This window comes from Parus major, chromosome 3, assembly GCF_001522545.3.
Source record: "Parus major isolate Abel chromosome 3, Parus_major1.1, whole genome shotgun sequence".
Classification (NCBI taxonomy): Eukaryota; Metazoa; Chordata; class Aves; order Passeriformes; family Paridae; genus Parus; species Parus major.
The window spans coordinates 36,027,882-36,046,965 of NC_031770.1; the positions used below are offsets into that span (position 1 = coordinate 36,027,882).

General features: G+C 40.7%; 1 long non-coding RNA gene across 3 annotated transcripts in view; it reads left to right on the forward strand.

Annotated features, from left to right (window-relative positions):
- The first annotated feature begins 1,672 nt into the window (after positions 1–1,672).
- LOC107202047 overlaps positions 1,673–19,084 on the forward strand; it is a 29,383-nt gene continuing 11,971 nt past the window's right edge. For 2 of the 3 annotated variants that reach the window (XR_002001542.2, XR_004496324.1), the window contains exons 1-6: positions 1,673–7,302; positions 10,633–10,686; positions 11,583–12,044; positions 14,005–14,094; positions 15,428–15,565; positions 18,124–18,297. This is a non-coding gene — a long non-coding RNA (uncharacterized LOC107202047). The remainder of the gene's footprint in view (positions 7,303–10,632; positions 10,687–11,582; positions 12,045–14,004; positions 14,095–15,427; positions 15,566–18,123; positions 18,298–19,084) is intronic. The other variant, XR_004496323.1, reaches the window with a different exon arrangement.

Genomic DNA, 19,084 nt, shown 5'->3' on the forward strand with positions numbered 1-19,084 from the left:
TGACTGGCAAGGGACTATGTAGCTGTTGTCTTCTCTAACCTCATTTTATGTGTCCTTGGTCATGGAGCACACCCTTAGGATGGGCACACTGCCACCATTTCTGTCAGTCTGTCCACATCTCTACACAGAAAGGAAGAAATATGCAAAACCTGACCCTCTGGAATATTTCCCTGTCTCCCCCTTGATACTGGCATAGTACTGAGCTATATGAAAAGTGTTGGGAAAGAAATCCCAGTCCTTACTCTTAGCTGCATCTAGTGGGGCACTTTTAACACCATTGGGAAGATTTCATTTTAACTGACCTTCAGGCATGACTTATTTTTGTGCTCTGAGTATTTTTAAGATGAACCCAGAGGAACTAACTCCTAAATAACTCACTGATGAGAGTGGAGGAGGACACATGGTGTTGCCGTTTCCAATAGCTTTGAAGGGTTTGGAAAGTCCCTGAGTCGTGTTTTCAGCTTGGGAGAGAATTTTCTAAATGTAGAAAGCCTGAGCCAATCTTTGTTGCCAAAAGACTGAATGAGAGAAAGAGATGGGTGTTTGGCATGTCAAACCTTCCCTGTCCAGCCTTGTGCAGCTGATGGCACCCAGCAAGGGTCACTGTAACTCAGGCATTCAGTCTGGTTCACTCTGACTTCCAGGGCTGCGTGGAGTTTGTGTGTGTTGTTTGTGGCCATGCACTGGGGGTGAACACCTGTGTGGGAAGATAAAAGCAGTCAACTTCCCACTTTAAAGTACGGTGATACTTGCAAATAAACTGAAGTGGAAAGAAACATGCTGTAGGCTGGGGAGACTACAGCAGGTTTCTTGGTGGCACCAAGAAACCCTCCATCTCAGCTGGGAAGTGTCGCCCCAGCTGGAGTTGTGACCCAAGCAGGTACTTCTCTGCTGTGGCTGTGTGTGCCACAGGTCACCTGCCCTGCTTCTCTGCTCATCCAGAACACTTAGGCTGAGGAAGCTGCTCTTCCCCTCTTCCCAGATGGTGTCTCTGTGTGGTTGGCCATCCATGCCATACACAGAAAGGATGCAGAAGCTCACAAGTGCTGAATGTCTTCATGCAGCCTGCTCCCAATGGGATTATGCTTGGAGAAATTGCATAAGGGAAGGCTAGAAGACTGGATAGTTTGGATGGTCTCCAAATCTCACTAGTCTCAAGCTAGTAAGCAAAATAAATATATTCCAGAAAGCGCCCACTTGGCTTTTTTTTTCTTTCTGGGGAGTAGGGAAAGGGTCTGAATCAGGGCTCTGTGCTGTATGGGCAGGGTATTTAAATGATGTTTCTCCTCTCAGTAGGACTGCAGGGGGGTTCGCTTTCTTAGAGAAAAAGTAGCAGAAGAATAAAGAAAGACACAGACTGCTGGGTAAATTGATAACTGGTAGTGGCTACAACCTAATTATTGTGTCTACATATCTGATTAGCTTTTTTCATCTTTTTTTTTCTGAGGTTTTTTTGACTAATCACTGCTATTACTTGTAAACAATGATTTTATAAGGTGTGAAATTCCTATACTGCTGTGTTTATGATGATTCCTGACCTTATTCCCCAGGGGAAGGGTGTAGTTCAGCTTGGCATAAGCAGTCCTGTGCCAGATGTGGAGTGGGTCATAATAAGAAATGTTATTTACAGAGATGGGAGGAGAGGGGGGAATCAGAGGATCAAGATCCCAGATAGGCTGGAATGTGCAGGATCAGATATCTGCACTGGAGCACTTACTGCCTTAATTTGTGTTTCACAGGATGCCGGACTCTTACGGATCGTTTCTCTTTTCAGGGAGCATATGCCTACATATAGCTATTGCCATTCCAGCCGTGGCCCTTGTTTATGTCACTAACAGACCTCAGCACATTCGACTGTGTTATTTTTACACAACAACTAAATCAGTGGAGGACTATGGAATATGCAGTGTACACATTCTGAAATCAGCTTGAATGTTTACATCAATATGATTTAAAAAATAGTGAAGAGACTTAGAGTAGTGGTGAGTAGGTGCCACAGAGTTTAGGTGGTGAGGGTTCTGGTGTTAGTTAACCATTCACAAGCACAGAAGCATTTAGGCTGGAAAAGACTCTTAAGATCATCAAATCCAACCATTAACCCAGGACTGCCAAGTCCACCACTAAATCACGGCCCTAATAAACGCCCTGTCTGCACATCTGTTAAATATCTCCAGGGCTGGTGACTCAACCACTGAGTTACAGACAAAGATTGATTAGGGAATATATCAATGAAATTCACTGAAGGTACTGAAAAAGGAAACAATGTAAAATAATTGCATAATGGCTTGATGAATAATCTGTAAACACTGAAGAGAGGCACGTATATATCATCTAAGAATCTGTAATTGTCTGGGATTCAAGAGACCCATGGTAAAATCCCTTATCTAAACATCTCCATTCAATGGAAAATTGCATTTAATTGAAGCAATACCAGTCAGCCTTGCACAGGACATGGAAACTTGCTCATGGGGTAGAGCTTTCTGTGAGGCAGAGAGTAGTTGTGACATACCAAGCTAGAAAAAAAAATAAGCAGGTATTTCTTTCATTAGAGAATGCTCACTGTCTTCCCACTATCAGTGCTTCTTGTAGGTCATCTGGTGCTCTGTTACCTCCTGCATTTGTTGTTGCTCCAGTCACTTAAAACCTAGGTGGACAGAACTGAAAATTGGATATGAAGAAGTTGTGACAAGACACATAAAGCAGCTCTCATGATAAGGGAATAAACTGGAAATGGTGGAGGTAGCAAATGGAATCAACTTTCAAGGTGCAAAGAGAAAGATTATGGGGAATTTACTTTAAAAGGGCTGGGAGAAGCAGAGGATTTAAAAGATTAAAGAGAAAGACATGATTAAAATGAGGCTTAAGAAGGGTAAGGAAAATATTAATCTACAGCAGTTTTAATCTGGATACAGTCATGAAGCGTTTTCCTGTCAACCTCCTAACTGGGAACAACATAGACTAGGGACTAAACTGAGGAACTCTTGATTTGTGTAACTGCAGACCTTCATAGACTATAATTTCTTTGTGAAGGAAAATATAAGAAAGGGATGAAAAAAATAAGAGGTGTGGGACAATTCATAAATCTTTCAAGCAATTGCTCTCCAGACCCAGTGGATGGATCTGTGTCCATACCAGTGTGCGTATTTTGTATGTGGGACTGTGGTCACATTCACCCTCTCCATTTTCTGAGGCTTTTGAGCTAGCATCTGGTGAGGTTTATGGTGGTTGTCCACTAGGCTTGAGGTGAATTTGGGGTTTTTTTTCTTTAAAGTCTGTAGACTGCTTCCTGAAACAGACCTGAAAAATGTAAACCAGTATATATCCATACTAACTGACCACCAGGGAAGAAGGCTTCTGAGCCTTACTTTCTCAGACTGGTGATACTGGAGAGCAGAAAAGATTCAATTCTTTGACCCTGGCCTAAGTCTTCAGGTTGTTTTTGTGAATGTTTGTGCAATCACAATAGCAGAAGCTTTCCATGATGTTGAGGGTATTTTGTGTGTGTCTGTGTCTGTGTGTCTGTGTGTATGTGTAAAATCCAGAATCTGAAGGAGAGATTATTTCAGTTTTGTAACTTGTTTTTGTCTTTGAAGAATGCTGATCATCAAGAATACAGAGGTACTTTTGTGACTAAATTTCCCTCTCTCCCAAACAAAGTGAGAATTCCAAGAAACAAAAAAGTACACTCACAACACTTGGTTAGAAATAAAAGTTAAAGACTTTTTATACCTCACCTCTGAGTTGGCCAGCTAAGAGACATCAAAATAGGCTTGTTGGGGGTATTTTTCTATGTTTTCAAAGTTTGCTGTGTGATAATTAATCTTGTTTCAGATGTTTTGGCATGCAAAACCATTGCTGAAAATTTAGGATACTATATTCTACTGAAAAGAAGTTTTGGAACAGCTTGCTTTCGGGCTTTTTTTCCTTGTTTTTTCCTCTCCATGTTCTGCTAGAGATTTACTTGATAAAAATCAGGCATCATGTGTTGGCAAAGTAGGCAAGTAGTTTAAATTGTTCATTCTTTGTTGTTCTCAGTAGATTTGTGTCATGTTATTTTTGTCCAAACCTTTGCTCAACTCTCGTGTGTTTCATAGGTCACCAGTTTGTCTTGCTGTTGATGGCAGTGAGACTGTATGTACATGTTGGTGAGTTAGGTACACAACTTACAGCTTAATAAACAGAAGTACTTTGTGAAAAAGAAAAAAGAAAAAAAATCCAGACTTGCACATGCCTACAGTACAGTGCTCTTCTTCAGAAATCCTGGAATAGCCATTTTGTTTAACAAGTAAATTTTGTGGCAGCAGAACTAATGAAGCCTGGTTTCCTATAGCTTTTTGTCTCATGGGTGATTGACTTTCACTATCTAAGAGGATGTGAGCCCCAGGCAAAGCTTTTCCCATCAGTGGGGTGTTTATATAAGGGATTTCTCCCATGAGGCTTCTCTCTATCTTGAACTCACAACTGCAAGTTTTCTCAGAGCCAGGACTCTGATAGCATCTCTACCCGTCTGTCTGTTTTCTGGAAGAAAAAAGGAAGAATTCAGCTATCTTTCACAAGTCTACCACAAAATATCATTAAGAAATGGATGGAGTGAATACACAGGTGAACACGAAATGATCATATAGACTCCAATTTTGTAGGAAATTCTAGTGAAAATAACTTGGACATGAGAGGATGCGGTACTGCAGTGACTATCAGAGATATTTTGTGTGCTTGAAAACCCCAGCTCAAAGTTTTTCCCATAAGAGAAGGCAGATCTGATGATTTATTTCAAGGTTTTCAATGTTGTGTGCACAACAACAGATGTGCAATGTGCCCCCAAAACAGTGCTTTTGTCTTTTTCCTTTGGTGAGTCCATAGAACTACCACCATCAGCAGTTGATTTACTGTGCTCTTTAATCCAGATTTCATAGTTTTTCACCTCAGAGCAGAAGATTTTTATTTCAGCCCTACTACAAAAGCCTGTGCTGGCAAATGCCAAGTCTAATATTTCAGTTTTCACAATTGCACACCCATTCATAATTGTGTAGGTAATTATCCAATCAAATACAAAGTATGCACTATTAGTTTTTTAAGAACGATTTTCTTCAGTGCAGTCTAGTGAAACAACTTCTAGCACTTCATGTATATATTTGGATGGTAAAGGCAAAGTCATAAAGAGTCCTAGGGCAGCCAGGATATAACATGCCTATATTAAAGCCAGTGAAGTAAAATTCTAGTGTGTATCCTTTGATGCTCTGCCTCAGTGATGCAATACAAATGTACATTTTAATGGTGCTTTTATAGTACTTGAACTCTTGGCTGTATAGAAATGCAATTTTTCAATCTTGATGTTTTTGGAACTTGTTGAGAGTCTAATATGCATGGTTTTTATAGATCCCAGAGAGACCTCCCACAAACTTTTCTTTTACCCACTCACAGAAAATCCTCCCTTGTTTGGGTGCTAAGGAACCCTTGTGAATTAGTCACAGGCAGTGAGGTAAGAAGTGGTGTTTGAGCTAGCTGTCTATATTTTAATTAAATGAGAACTCCGGGTTCTCACTAGACAGATTCTTGGGTTTAGACTTCTTCTCCTTAGAGTCTGAACTGCTGGAAATTTCCTGGCATCTTTTAAATGACTTGTATTTTTGTGAGAGCATCCCATGCAATTTTTAAGAACTGCTGGGGAAATAAACTGCTTACAGTATCTAGAACTTTTTGATCATCCATTTCCAGAGACTTGGGGAGGTATTGGTAGCATCAGTTCCCATGTGGGGAACTTGAGGCACAGAAGATTGAAGTGCCTTGCCCCAGACCATCCAGAAAGGAAGAAACAGAACTAGAGTTAGGGGCTCGTGCTTCTACCTTGTGCCACATCCATTCAGACACATGCTTCAGCCATCAGGAGAGGAAACATGTCGTGTGCTAGCAGTGAATAGCAGAGATTTTGACCTTCAGAAATGGCAACCACTTCAGACAGATCTATGAACCTTCCTAAAACAGAGTGTCTGAAGAGTAGAAAGAGATGGAGATGGGTACCTTCTGAAATGCAGACAGCTTGCACCAGTGGGCTGGCAAGGAGAAGTTTATGTGTCTGCCTCTATTCGGAGGAGGCATGCATTCATGGCTGAGTCCATCTTCATGTGATTTTTTTTTCTCTCGCTCAATGAAAAAATACTTTTGAGGGTACAGAATGTGGTTGTACTGTTTTCTTCAGTGTTCAGCTGTGACGGTGGCTTTCATGAGAGAATGAATAGACTGAATTACCCTTCCTTTCCTTCTGTGCAGACACCTCATATTCCTTTAGATACTGTCTGGTCTCATATTTTACTAGATGAGCCATCTCGTCATCTTAATCATAACCTAAACAAGCTTGCTTTGTCCGTGTGCACCACAGTAGGAGGCTGGGCAGGACAGACCAAATTTTTAACTTCTGCCTTGGATTGTGATGTCTTACCTGTGTAAGCAGAGGTGGAAAAGTATTTGTGCCATTCTTCCTACATCCAATGCCTCAAATCACAGCTTTTCAGCAGCCAGAGGATGAACATAGCTCATAGGTTTTTTGCTTCTCTCACAGGTTTCCTCAGACAGAGAGAGAGGCAAAATAACAGCTTTACATAGTCTTCTGCAAAAAGGGAGGAAGAGCAAGAAACTATAGTGGGGCATGATGAGAAACTCCAGACAGAGAAACTCAGTGCTAATATATTTTTAAGTGATTCTTTTTTGCTTATGGCACCCATTATATAACACAGTCGCAGCATAGGAACTGAAATGTGAACTCCAAACAAACAGTAGAGAAGGAGGAGATCTGTTTACATCTGTAAACATAACACTGAAATCTTCTTGTGGAATTTTCATAACAGCAGTGAAGGGTAAATCTGTATAAGGAACATTACCCAACAACAGCTCCTACTTAACAAGTCTCCAAGTCCTAAAGCTGTGTGCTATTGTTTTGTGCTGATAAACCATCCTGTGTATGTACTCAATTCTTTTTTTTTCACTAACAACCCAAACTCTGGGCCAGGGGAGATCAAGATGAGGTTTTCATTTTATTCAGAGCTCTGGAATCCAGCCCACTGGAACTTGTATCTTTTGAAGCTCTAATAATTAACATGCCCGCAATCCTTAAACTGCAGCACTCACCAAAGTGTGCTTCCTGCAGAGCCGAATGAGGGCAAGAACATTGTCAGAGCATCAGGCAGAAAAGCATGGCAACCCTTCCTGGAAGGATTCTGGCTGGTGTGGGGCTGACTGAAGAAGAAGAGGAGTCACCTGAGCTGGGAGTGGCCAGAAGGCTCCCTGGCCCCTTTACAAATACAGGAGGTATGTGTGATGTGGCTCTCTTTAGTCCTCTTTTTTTAGCTTATCTAAGAAATAGTATCTTTCTCACCCCAGGGCTCTGCTTACTCTAGACATGCTTGGTGTTAATCCAAATCTGGAAGCAGATTTAAGAGATTTCTCTTGATCCCCCAAAAAAGCTGTGATTTCTAACAACTGCTGTGAGGATACGACTTCTTTTCCCAGACCACTTCCTCCCTCATGGGAAAGGAGGACATGTGAGGCCCTAATAGTGACCTAACAAAGACTGTCCTCTGAATCAGCTCCTGGATAAGCAAAAATCACCTGGAAATTGTAAAGGGAAATGAATGTCAGTAGGTGATGCTTCACACACATTATGTGACCAAAAGAGTCCTCCTCTGAAGTGCCAAGGAATCCATTTGGCCTTTCAGTATGGCACAGTCATTGCTGACTTTGATTCACATGTGATGTCTTGGGGTCTGTAGTGTGACCATGACACACAGTTTACCTCATTTAGAGTTTTCTCAAGCTATGATCTCAGAAAAGTTGTGAAGTCCACTCCCTGTCCCAAGGAAGGATCAGCTAAACCAACATCACTTTGTCATAGAGATCTGTCTCGTCTGTTCTTAAATACCACCCATAATGAGCTCTCCAGACAAACTCTCCAGTGTTTTGTTTTCTTTTTTGTTGGAGAACTCCTTTCCTCTGATTTCTCGTACTGCAAATGAAGCATATCGCTTCTTATCCTGTCTACACTGGACCTGGAAAATAGTTTGTTCCTCTCCTTTTCTTTTTGCAGCCTTATACACCAAACATTGTTCTCAAGCCTCTTCTCAGCTCTTTTCTCTAAACAACTTGTTATTATTCTGTTATTCTTTCCCTGTATGTCAGGTTTTCTGAACCTCAGATTAGTTTCCATCGCTCCCCTCAGGGCTATCTCCATTTGGCTCTGTCTGTGAAGTGCAGAGTCCAAGTGGGGCAGAGTACTTCAGCTGAGCTCTTTCCCATGCTGAGAAGGGAAAGCATCTAACCTTTCTATGTGTTTCACAGTCCTACCAGCATTTGCCATTCCAGCACTTAGGCCAACAGCTATTCCCCACTTTGAGGGTGAAGCAGAAATCTCTAACCCATAAGCGGAGCATAGCAGGTACTCAAACATCCTGTTTTGGATGCTGCTGGCTCCAGGTGGACTGGTGGCTGAATCCACAGAGGGATCTCACTTGGCTCCCCTTCTTTCTTTTCTGTCTGCTCAGAAAGGGTGGCAAGGTGTGGTTTGCCAAGGCAGGCTGCCAACAGCTGAAATTTCCTGTACAGCTGTAGAAATAAATAACTACTGAGCATGCCTGGTTCCCATCACACCCTTTCCCTGGCTCTGCTTTGCCCTTTCTGGCTGAAGCGTCCTGCTTTGCCATCTGCTTGTGGAGGGAGGCACCTAGGACTGCAGAGTACACTCCCAATCTCTTCCATCTCTCTCTTCTCATGCCCACCTTTTTTTTTTTTTAAGTTCACAGATGAGATTTGTGGGATGTTTGGTGCTGCATGGCTCGTGCTCACCTCTCTTGATATGCTGGACTTTTTCCAGCATGACCTGCTCAGAATCACAAAAGCAGTGGCTTGGCTACATGTGTGGGGCTTCACAATGCCAGAGATGGCTTTTCCTGTGTCATGTTAACTAATTAAAAACATAAGGAAAGTGATGGAACAATTAATGCTTTGACTGTCCATGCTCTAGATGCTATTAGAGACTTTAGATCCATAGCAATTGATTGAAAATATCCAGTGACTGATGATGCAAATATGCCATGATTTACTCTCACCATGGCCTTCATTTAGGTCCCTAATGTCAATCTGTGGTACCATGGACAGTCTTTGAAAAGCAGCTTTTATAACTATTCTTTGCTTGTAATGAAAAACAGAATTCTTTCAGGAACTGAACAATAAAATTTTTAGGCATTTGTTTTTCTAGCTAAACTTCCAGGACAAAATATTTAAGGTATACAGTGCAATTGGTTTTCATCTGAGAGATGGGATGGATGATGTCAGGATATAAAGTATACATTATTCTTTGTACATACAATTTTGTATTATGTAAGTAAATGTATTTTTAAAAATACAGTGGGAAATCTTTCAGTCAAAACAAATATTATGTTCTCTGTGTTTACAGAATCTAAGGATCTGCTCTTTCTGCCTTTTTATTTTAAATCTCTGTGGCTTGAACTTGATTTTCTAAGTTTCCATAAGACTGTCCAAATTGGTTTGCTCTTAGAGCCATATTTTAAAATTTATTTTCAAGTTCTCTTGCAGTCTATCTAGTATTTATCAGTTCCAGGAAAAATCTTGACAGAGAGACTGGGTCATTTTTCAATTTGGTGTGTTTCTGGTGGCTTTTTATTTCTTATAGATAGAGCATAATTGTATGTTGTTTAGCTTGCAGATGAGAACTTCACTTACAAGAAAAAAGGTAGAGACACAGAATTCCAACAGCAAACCAAACCCATAACAATGCAATGAAATAATGCAAATATAATTGTGATGAACTTTCTGCAAGAGATTTTATGGCTCACGTGATTAGCCGTCCAGCTATTTTTAGGAGCCAGGGATGGAGACCAGTTGTGGGACCTGCTGGTAGAACGTGATACAGAGATAATGGCTTCTGGGTTGAAGTGCCTCACAGTAGTAGAACTCCAGGTCCTCTCCTTAATACATGGGGGAGGGGGAATGGCAGCAGTGGTTCTCAGGAGGCAGGGGCAATATTTCCTATGGAATTAGCAGGCAGTCTGGATGGCAGATGCAGGCAGCCATTTGGTGTGCAGCAGGTTGGGACTACACAAACATTATTGTCTTAAAATTTTTTGATAAATTATATGAGTCACTCTACAGAAAACAGTTTTGTGGGCAGCAATGTTACTGAGGTCCAATACATAGCTTTCTGTCTTGTGGGTAAATCTTGTCTGATCTACAGTGCAACTGCCAATGAAATCTGTCCCAGATCTAGGATTCTCACAATGATTTGCATTCACTGACATCTTGAACTGTTGTAATTTTCCAGTGGAGCTTCTCCTTGTTTCACTTTAACAGTCTTGAGGAACTGAATACATTTGACATCTCTGTTCCTCTTAAAAAGCAGTTGAAGTTGTCTGTGTCCATAGCAGTTATTAGGGGAAGACATGTATCATGATTACACTTTTTCAGTATCTAGGCCAAGAATAATAACGATATGAGTTTGCTGGGTAAAATCACATCAGGATGTTTTTAGATACAAACTCTCTAGGTTTGGAAAGATCTTGTTTGGAAAATAAATTATGCATTTTAGGAGTTTGATATAAAGTCAACTGTCTGTGGATTCCTTCATAGGACAGATCTTTGCCTTCTGCTCTTCTCCGTATGAAGGACAGGTGATGATAAAAGGTATGCATTTACTTGTTTAGATTATAGGAAGTCAAAGGGAAATCAGTTGAGATGATTTATCTACTTTTAACACTATAACATTCTGTTATATACAGAATATTATATGTCCCATGTCAGAGGGAACTGATTCACTATTTGTAAAATTAACTACAGGATTCAACCTTTTCAATATTGAGTAAATCCTTAACACAGTAAGCAGTGCCTGCAGACATGTTTAGCACATGCTCCACTTGAAGTATCTCTTAGTTGCTGAAATAAGTCACCTGAATATCTTTGTAAAAAGATACTTTGTTCTGCCTTTCAGAACAAAATTTAAGTTAAGCAATAGTCAGAAATTCTTTGTACTATCTTATAGTGAATGCACAGAACCCAGGGTTGCATCCAAAGTAGACAAACACATGTAGTAGTTTAAGCAGATCTTTTGGGCAAAGTTTGGGTTTTTTAATTTCATGTCCTTACCTTGCCCTCCCCCTCCCCAAGATCACCCTCCCCCCACACCCCAGGGGGGAAAAAAAAAAGTCAGGAAAATAAAATGTGCAGCAAACACTAAAAAACAGGAGCATGTTTAAAATTACAAAATTTTAATAGTCTGAAAACAATAGGTTGGAGAACTCTTCCAAAAAACTTGCTGGCACTCTGGTCACAGGTCAAAGAACTGGTAGATTTTAAAGCCAGAAGAGGTTATAAATATTAGTCTCTTTCAGCTTTCCTTATAGGACACACTGCAGTATTTTCACCCTGCAGTTCTTGGCACTTTCACCCTTGCAGTGCCTAGAATTGTTGAGCCAGGTGTGAAAAAATTCAGTATTGACAAAAACTTGAAATAAATGCTTTATTTTCTCACAGTGGAAATTTGCATGCTTCACCATTTGAACTTATATAATTTTTTTTTGTAGCCACAGAATCTTGTTATGCCATTATGTCCAGCATTAAAGCGTCTGTCCTTGTAATGTGAACACCAGTACCTCTCTGAGGTGAGGATATCAGCTCAGCAAAGTGAGATTAACACCAAAATGTGTGTCACAAGCTCAGAGTGCATCAACCTTTTCCAAAAACTGAAGTATCTCATGAAGCCCAGAAGTGGGGGATCTGTTGAGTAACCAGCAGCAGAGGTGAAAGATCAAGTTTTAGTACCAATTACTTGGTTTCCCGTGTGCCTCTCCTTAATAAGTCTATGAGAGACTGATTTAAAACAGCCACCACACTGACACATAAGAGCTACATCTAAGGAGAGAGAAAAGAGTAGTTCAACTGTTTGTATCTTCTTTCCAGAGCTGGGAGAGCTGACAGAGGCTGAGTGTGTCTGATCACTTCTATTACCAGAAACATGACCTGTCATTTTTGCTGGGATTACAAAGGTAACTAACGTGATTCTGTATCTTACATGCTTGAAAATATGTTTTGAAAAATATGCTTGGTATCTCTCATCTCCTTTCTAGCATACAGAGTTAGCATAAATATGAAGTCTTAGGTAAGCAATGAATTTTGATGAAAATTCTCCATCTAGAAAGAGGGAAAAGGCAGAAAAATATTCAAGAAATAGTTATAGTGACATTTTGATTTTGAAGCTCAGGATATCAGAGGACATCAATGATCTTCAAATACTGAAATGAAAAACTTTGGGCACACAGAATTCATTAATATTTTCTTTGTGAAGCCTCCAATTGATAGGTCTTTAGTACTTGGCCATTTTAATTTACATAGTGTGCTTGTTGGGGCTGTCCTGTGCAGGGCCAAGAGTTGGACTTGATGAATCTTTGTGGATCCTTTCAACTCAGAAGATTCTGTGATTCTGTAATTTGTACTGTTTTTATTATAAACAGGAATGTAAGGTACTTTTCAGATTAAAAAGCAGAATCTGTACCCTAAAGGCATAGTTTCACAGATTTTCACCAAACATTAGCAGAGTTGTTGCTGAGTTCCTCTGAAGATCAACATTTACTAGTAAATAGTGTTTGCTGAATCCTGCTGTCTTCCGTGTTCAGGCGAGTTCATCCCATGAACTTAACCACATTAGGAGAAATGTTCAAAAGACAGATTATTCAAATTATATACATCCTTTACCCTCCTCTCATTCTTCCATCAAGCTCCAAGTACACATATTCCTTTTCCTTTGTCTTAAATACTCTCATGAAAAATGGCTAGTCTTTACTGAATAATTGCTGTTTGTTTGGGGTTTTTCATAGATGTAATGCTTTATAGTATTTCCTCCTTGAGAACAATTTGGGGAGATACTTTTACAGAATAATTCAGATACAAGTATTTGTAACAATAAGGATAGATGGTTGGCTTTGATGGATAAGCGTTCCTGTCTGGTAACACATGCAAGACTTACTGTGAACTTAGAGCTTCAGGTTCAGCCCCATGAAGGGCATAGGTGTTCAAACTGGAACTACCAAAATACAAAGCTGCAAAGCCCGCACTTTGCTCCACCTGGTCCTGTAGTCATCAAGTTCATCTCCTTTTAAGTGTCTGGATTTCTCTTCTGCACACCTCTGGCTGGAGCCTCAGAAGCACTCACTTTTCTGACAACGCCCTCAGAAGGGCCCCAGTGCAGTCACAAGCTGAGCACCTTTAATGCGCAGCCAGTTGGATCAGGCCAGCGTAAACATGGATTTGAATCCCTCAAATAGTGCTTACTGGGACCATGTGCCACTTGTCACATTAAGCTGAGGGTACCCACCCTATATATGCATATATGTATATGTATATATACATATGTCTGTTGTTTATTGAAAAGAAGTTACAAATGATCTCTGGCACAGATACCAAGACCAGAACTCTCCTCCCAAATGACTGCCCTGACCACTTAGACCCAGGTAGGCTCTGTCCTGCACTTACTGTATATGGCTTGACTTTTCTCTAACCTGAGAAAAAGCCTGAGCTTTCTGGGAGGCAGGATGGCTGCAGGATGCCATGGGACACATGGCTCTAAAGAGACCAGATCAAGTCGTGCCGGGCTTGATAGCTGTCCTAACAGGCGTGTAGGGCAGCTCCCGTCACTGCCCGGGCTTCCGCAGTGATTCCCAGGACATGTCAGCTGGGGTAGCTTGCTGTCCAGGGTCTAAATCTGGTGAGGTGGGCAGCAGCTTTTCCTGCAGCCATCAAGAATTCCATTCAAAAAAGGAAAGATCAAATGGTGCAGTTTCATCATTTGTAGGGAAGTAGGGAAGAAAGGGAATGTAATGAAAAATGGGGAAATTAGAGTCTTGTTGCATGTGTGGGTCAGTCTTCTTGTTTGTTTTCAACCACTTAATTAGAAAAGGGCATATTAAAATTGGTCAATGATTCCAAGACAATGTATTCTTCTATTTTCAGGGGAAGTTTGGAAAAGTTCAGGTGACAAGTAAAATTTGAGTTATGCCCATGCGAGTGCGACTGAAATCAGAAGGTTTTGCATCCTACAAGGTAAGTTAACACACACAGCTTAGCGCATCATTTCTCTAGTGCAGATGGGGCCATTCACTTGGGGAACTCGGCTTTGTGTGTGTGTTTGCCATGTCACTTGCTTTTCACTAGTTTTGGTTTTCAACAGTTTTGGTTTAACCCATCTACTGACAGCTATAGTATCCACTATCCTGGAGCAGGAAAACAGAATGGTTTTCCGTTTACTGAATCTGTCTCCTCTTGTACACATTACTGCTTGCTTTGATGATCCTTTGGTGCAGCAGCAGTCATGTCAATAAAAATGAGGAAAGCATCAAAATTCCCTACAGCAGACAGAGACTCGCACACAATAACTAAACTGGATTTGTCCAAACTTCTGCCTTTTCGTTCTTTCTCAGATGTTTTGTGGGGAAGTTGTTTGTGTTCTGACAAGCAAACTATTGTTTGTTTGTTTGTTTGTTTTTAAAGCGTTAGGTATTTTTAAAAGTTCATTTTTTATGCTCCAATGACTACCCAAATTGCTACTATCCATTAGTATTTGCCTGGAGGATTAGTACTAACATTTAGAATAAAGTGCCTGGAGTGTCTCTCTTTGATTATTACAGAACTACCACATGAAGTATTATTTGGTGGCAATTTTATGATGTGCCTAAGTGGAATAAAATGACAATTCTATTAAAAAAGGAATGCACCCAAGGATAGTGCAATGGGACCCTGATACAAATGTTTTGCAATAGGACACATTCTCATGAAGTGATTTAGTGTCTCAGCTGGGACTTAACTCCCAAAGAGAATTCCAGAATTGTCACTTACTGACACTGGTTTATTTTCAGTGGAGAATGCTGACTTCTCAGAAAAGGAGGAGGGGCAAGAACCATCTCATTTGTTTTATCCCTGTGTTTGGTGGGTCAGGGCAAAGCTATTTGGGGGCAATTGTGCTGCATTCCTTGTCAGATACTCATTCCTCAAGTGCTGAGCAGGGAATTTTAGTGCTTTCACTTGGGCTAGTTAAAAATAATAAATTGTATCAGAGGCTAGGAGATGCATTTTATATGTCTCTTGTAAATCTTGCAGTCAAAAATCTCCATGAGCTGTGCAAATGTGCTGCAATCCTGTTAACATCTGGCAAGCAACAAATGGGGAAAAAAAACAGTTTAAAAAAATCTTTAGCATAATATTGCAAGGCAAGTTTTTAATTAGCTGGGGGTTTTTCCCCCTTATTTTGTAGAGGCTTGAAGTGATCAGCAATTTCTTTGTCAGAAAATCTGCTGCTTCCATTAACAGTTGTGGTTACAGTGTAACTCCAGCTACCAGACTGTCTTGTTTGAAATGAATTGTCATTGCTGCATTTCAGAAAACAGCTCTTGCGACTGATGGGAGTGGTGCAAGCTTGCAGGATCACATGAGTACAAGCCTGCAGTCAGCATGTGCCAGCAGGTGATGTAAAGACGAATGACTCCTTGAATTTCAAGTGACAAGGAATGTAAATCAGGTAAGTCACAGGCAGAAACACTCATTTCTGGAGAGCTGTGTCAAAACTGGAAACCATTTGAGTTCTAATTAATGAAATGAGAAAAGCCACCTTTGGCATTATTTTCCCAGAGGAGGATGTTTTTTAAATGATAAAGCATGTGCTATGGCTGCTGTCCTTGTATGTAAGTGTGTCCATCTATACACATACCTAAGCAATGAAGAAACTGATCCATTCCTTGTGTTTTTAACTCATGCCTAAGAAAAAGACAAATTCTAGTTTATAAACCAGACATATTTCTTCATTATAAATCCAAGTTAGAGTTAAAACATACTTTGAAATTTTTCACTGTTTGTATCTTTTTGAGAGATGTCCATGCTTCACACTCAGCAAATTTAGGTATCATTTAAGTGCCCTTTCTCATATGATAGAAAAGACTTTCCAGGTGAATTTTCCATTGTATCTCAGGAGCACTGAAGATTGTCAGTACCTATTTTACTACATAAGAATTTTACTTAGATATGTGTTTGTCTGCCTGGTACCCAGATGTTGCATCACACAACAACGTGGCCTGAGAGCAACCGGCACTTCTTCAGCCCAGAGTGCGCAACTGAACCTCTAGGCAGATGATTAAGACAGGGGACAGGTCTTTGTACAGTGCTCCAGGAAGGGTTTATTTACTGAAGAGGGTCCAGGGACAAAGACAAAACTGGGTGGAGGATCCAGGATTATATGTGGATAAGAGGGGGTGGATCAGAGGTCATGATGCAATGGGAATAGGTAAAAGTGGTGCAGAGGTGGGGTTAGGGACAGGAACAATCGATAGAGAAACAGAGGTGGAGTACTGCACCAAACCCGGGCCAATAGGAATCAGGGGAAGGGAGAACATTCTGCGGATTAACCATAAATGGCAAATGGGGGCAGAACAGGGATTACATCAATTTGTAGAACCAATAGAACATCAAACCTTGAGAACTATTTGCACGTGTCTGCAAAGGTCCAAGGGAGGTAAGCTCTTCTCACTGCAACCTAGAGTGGTGTCTCTCCTTTCCTGTCTTGATCCTTCCAGGGATGAGGCATCTGTATAACCAGCCCTGGGGCCTCCACACCCAGAACTGGTTGAATTAATTTAATGAATTAATGATTGAATTAATTAGTGAATTAATGTTTAACTTTAAACCCAGCATGAGCATAGCAGGGCTCAGGCTGGACACTTCTTGCGTGCCATGCACACCCCTGTGTGAGGTAACACATGGACTCCAGCAGGAGTTGCTGGCTGGGATGTGCAGGTTCTGGCAATCCTAACTCATTGTATCAGTGTGTAAAGTCTGTGACAATTTCTCTTTATACAGCAGTACTTTCTCATGATTTTAAAAGAATTTACTGACAACGTGGAGATCAGTTAATAGCATTTAAAAGTAATGAGCTTGCTAAAAGTGACGGGATAGATGTTTCTTGCATTGTCAATTGAAGGGGGTCCATGGAAGAGGATGATTTTGGTTTCCTCATCTGCACTGTCTTCCCTTCCCAGCCCTGCAGACAGAGTCTCTTGCTGCACAGGGATGGCAGAACTGGTGATTGTAGGGGTGTGTGCAGAGAAGTTTGGGCAGAAGGGCAAAAAAAGAAGGGGTGGACATTGAAAGATAGTGAGCATTATTTCCACTGCCTACAATCCTCCATGAGACAGCGTTTTGAGAGGATCCCAGCTCCTTGAAGATATTTGACTTCTCTAAAGGCTGCTGGGAAAGAAAAGGAGAAATAGAGAAGACCTACACATCCCTACCAAATGGAATGTCTGACCCTGATGTGGTGGGAATGTCTCAATTTTGAACTCCCTTAGGCAGCTTCAAAATACTGGAAACTCCAGTTGAGGGGCATTAGGGTTTATGGCTTTTGGGTTTTGGAGCAGGTAAGCTCCAAACTAAACTCCATCTAAGTAAGCCACTTGGGTATGAGATCCTTCTTCCTTGAAGGTGAACATGTAACTAAACACTGATGAATCAGGAGCTGAGTTATCATAACATTTGTCAGTGATGTTCTTGTTTCACTGGAATGGAATGTGGTGTGACCAGTTTGATGAGTATTGTCATACATGACTGAGTGACTGAGGGACTGGAACTGCTTAAAGTCCAAAGAGTCAACTGCAGAGCTTAAAGTAGCAAAATGCAACAGAAGTATTTGGGAGCTGAAGTTGTTGGAAGAAAGCATGTCTGTGCTTAGGCAATTTCTTCTTTCTTTTCCCTCACCATCCTCAAGGTACTGCTGCGATAACTGAGGCATCACTGTCCTTCACTGTGCACTGCCTCTGCAGAGCCTTCTGAGCATCGAGATCAGGCAGGTGTATCTGTGTCAAGTCACAAAATATAGAGGGAGTTAAATCAGGACATTCTAAAGGTCTTAACAGATGCCAAGCAGCCATATTCAGAATTGCCAACACCTTTATTTTTATCTTACTCAGTTTGTTTTCAAGCTTGAACATGTGTGTACACTAAGATTAGAACTATTTGCATGCCAGGTTCCAGAGTGCAGTTATTTTTGGGTTAACTCCATAAATTTTTTTTCTTTTTTTTTTTTTAAAGTGTGTGGCATTTGATCTGGAGAAGAAACTGAGATGATTTTATTTAAAGCAGAAATAAAAGACACTTTTCCTTTCAAACTGATTAATTAAACAAAGAAAAGGCAAAGCTATGCATGGACATCAAGCACAGAAAAAGAAGGTAGCATTCTCTGTTGCCTTCCTCTCTTCTCCAAAGGTAAAAATGAATTTAATTTCTTGATCCATGAGAGCTGGTCCTCGTAGCCATTATGTGATGTCTGCTATACAAGGAATCTGCAGTGCTTCAAGGGAAGTTATGGCCCAATGCACTAGTGCCCCACACTTCTATACCAACATTTATCTATTTTATGTTTTTATAGTTTTCCAGTTCCCAGACAGACTGAAGTACACTTGAATCAAATATCCAGCTAAACTTTCCTGATATGTAAGATATTTAAGGGGTAGATACCATATGTCTTACAGTTAACGTGTGCTTGCAGATGTAGGTTATATGTTTGTGCATGGAAAAACAGGGCTTTCCACTCAACTAAGAGATTTCTTATTAAGACTACTGATGGCATAATCTATCTTTAATAGTCCAATGGCTATGAATTCTTCTTAGGCCTAATCCTGAATTTATAGGATTTTTATAAATGGATGTCAGAACAGGAAGAAATGTTCTGTAGATTCAGGGAAAGCAGTACAGCCACTCACTGCGGCTGCTACTGTGTTAGGCTGGCTGCAGTTACAGCCAGGTCCCTGTAGAAGAGGGTCTCTATTTCTATTTGATTATTAAAAACAGTGGTCCAGATGCAACATCTGGCTCAGGAAATCCTTAAACTCCTGATTGTCGGAAATGCAGAGGATATTAAGAGAGGGAGGGGGATGTGTGGAGAGGGAATCACTTTGCATGCACCCTCTTCTTATATTCTTTTCCTAAGCATCTGCCTTTGTCTGCTGTCAAAGGCAGGATATTGGGCTGGATGGACCTTTCATCTATCCCG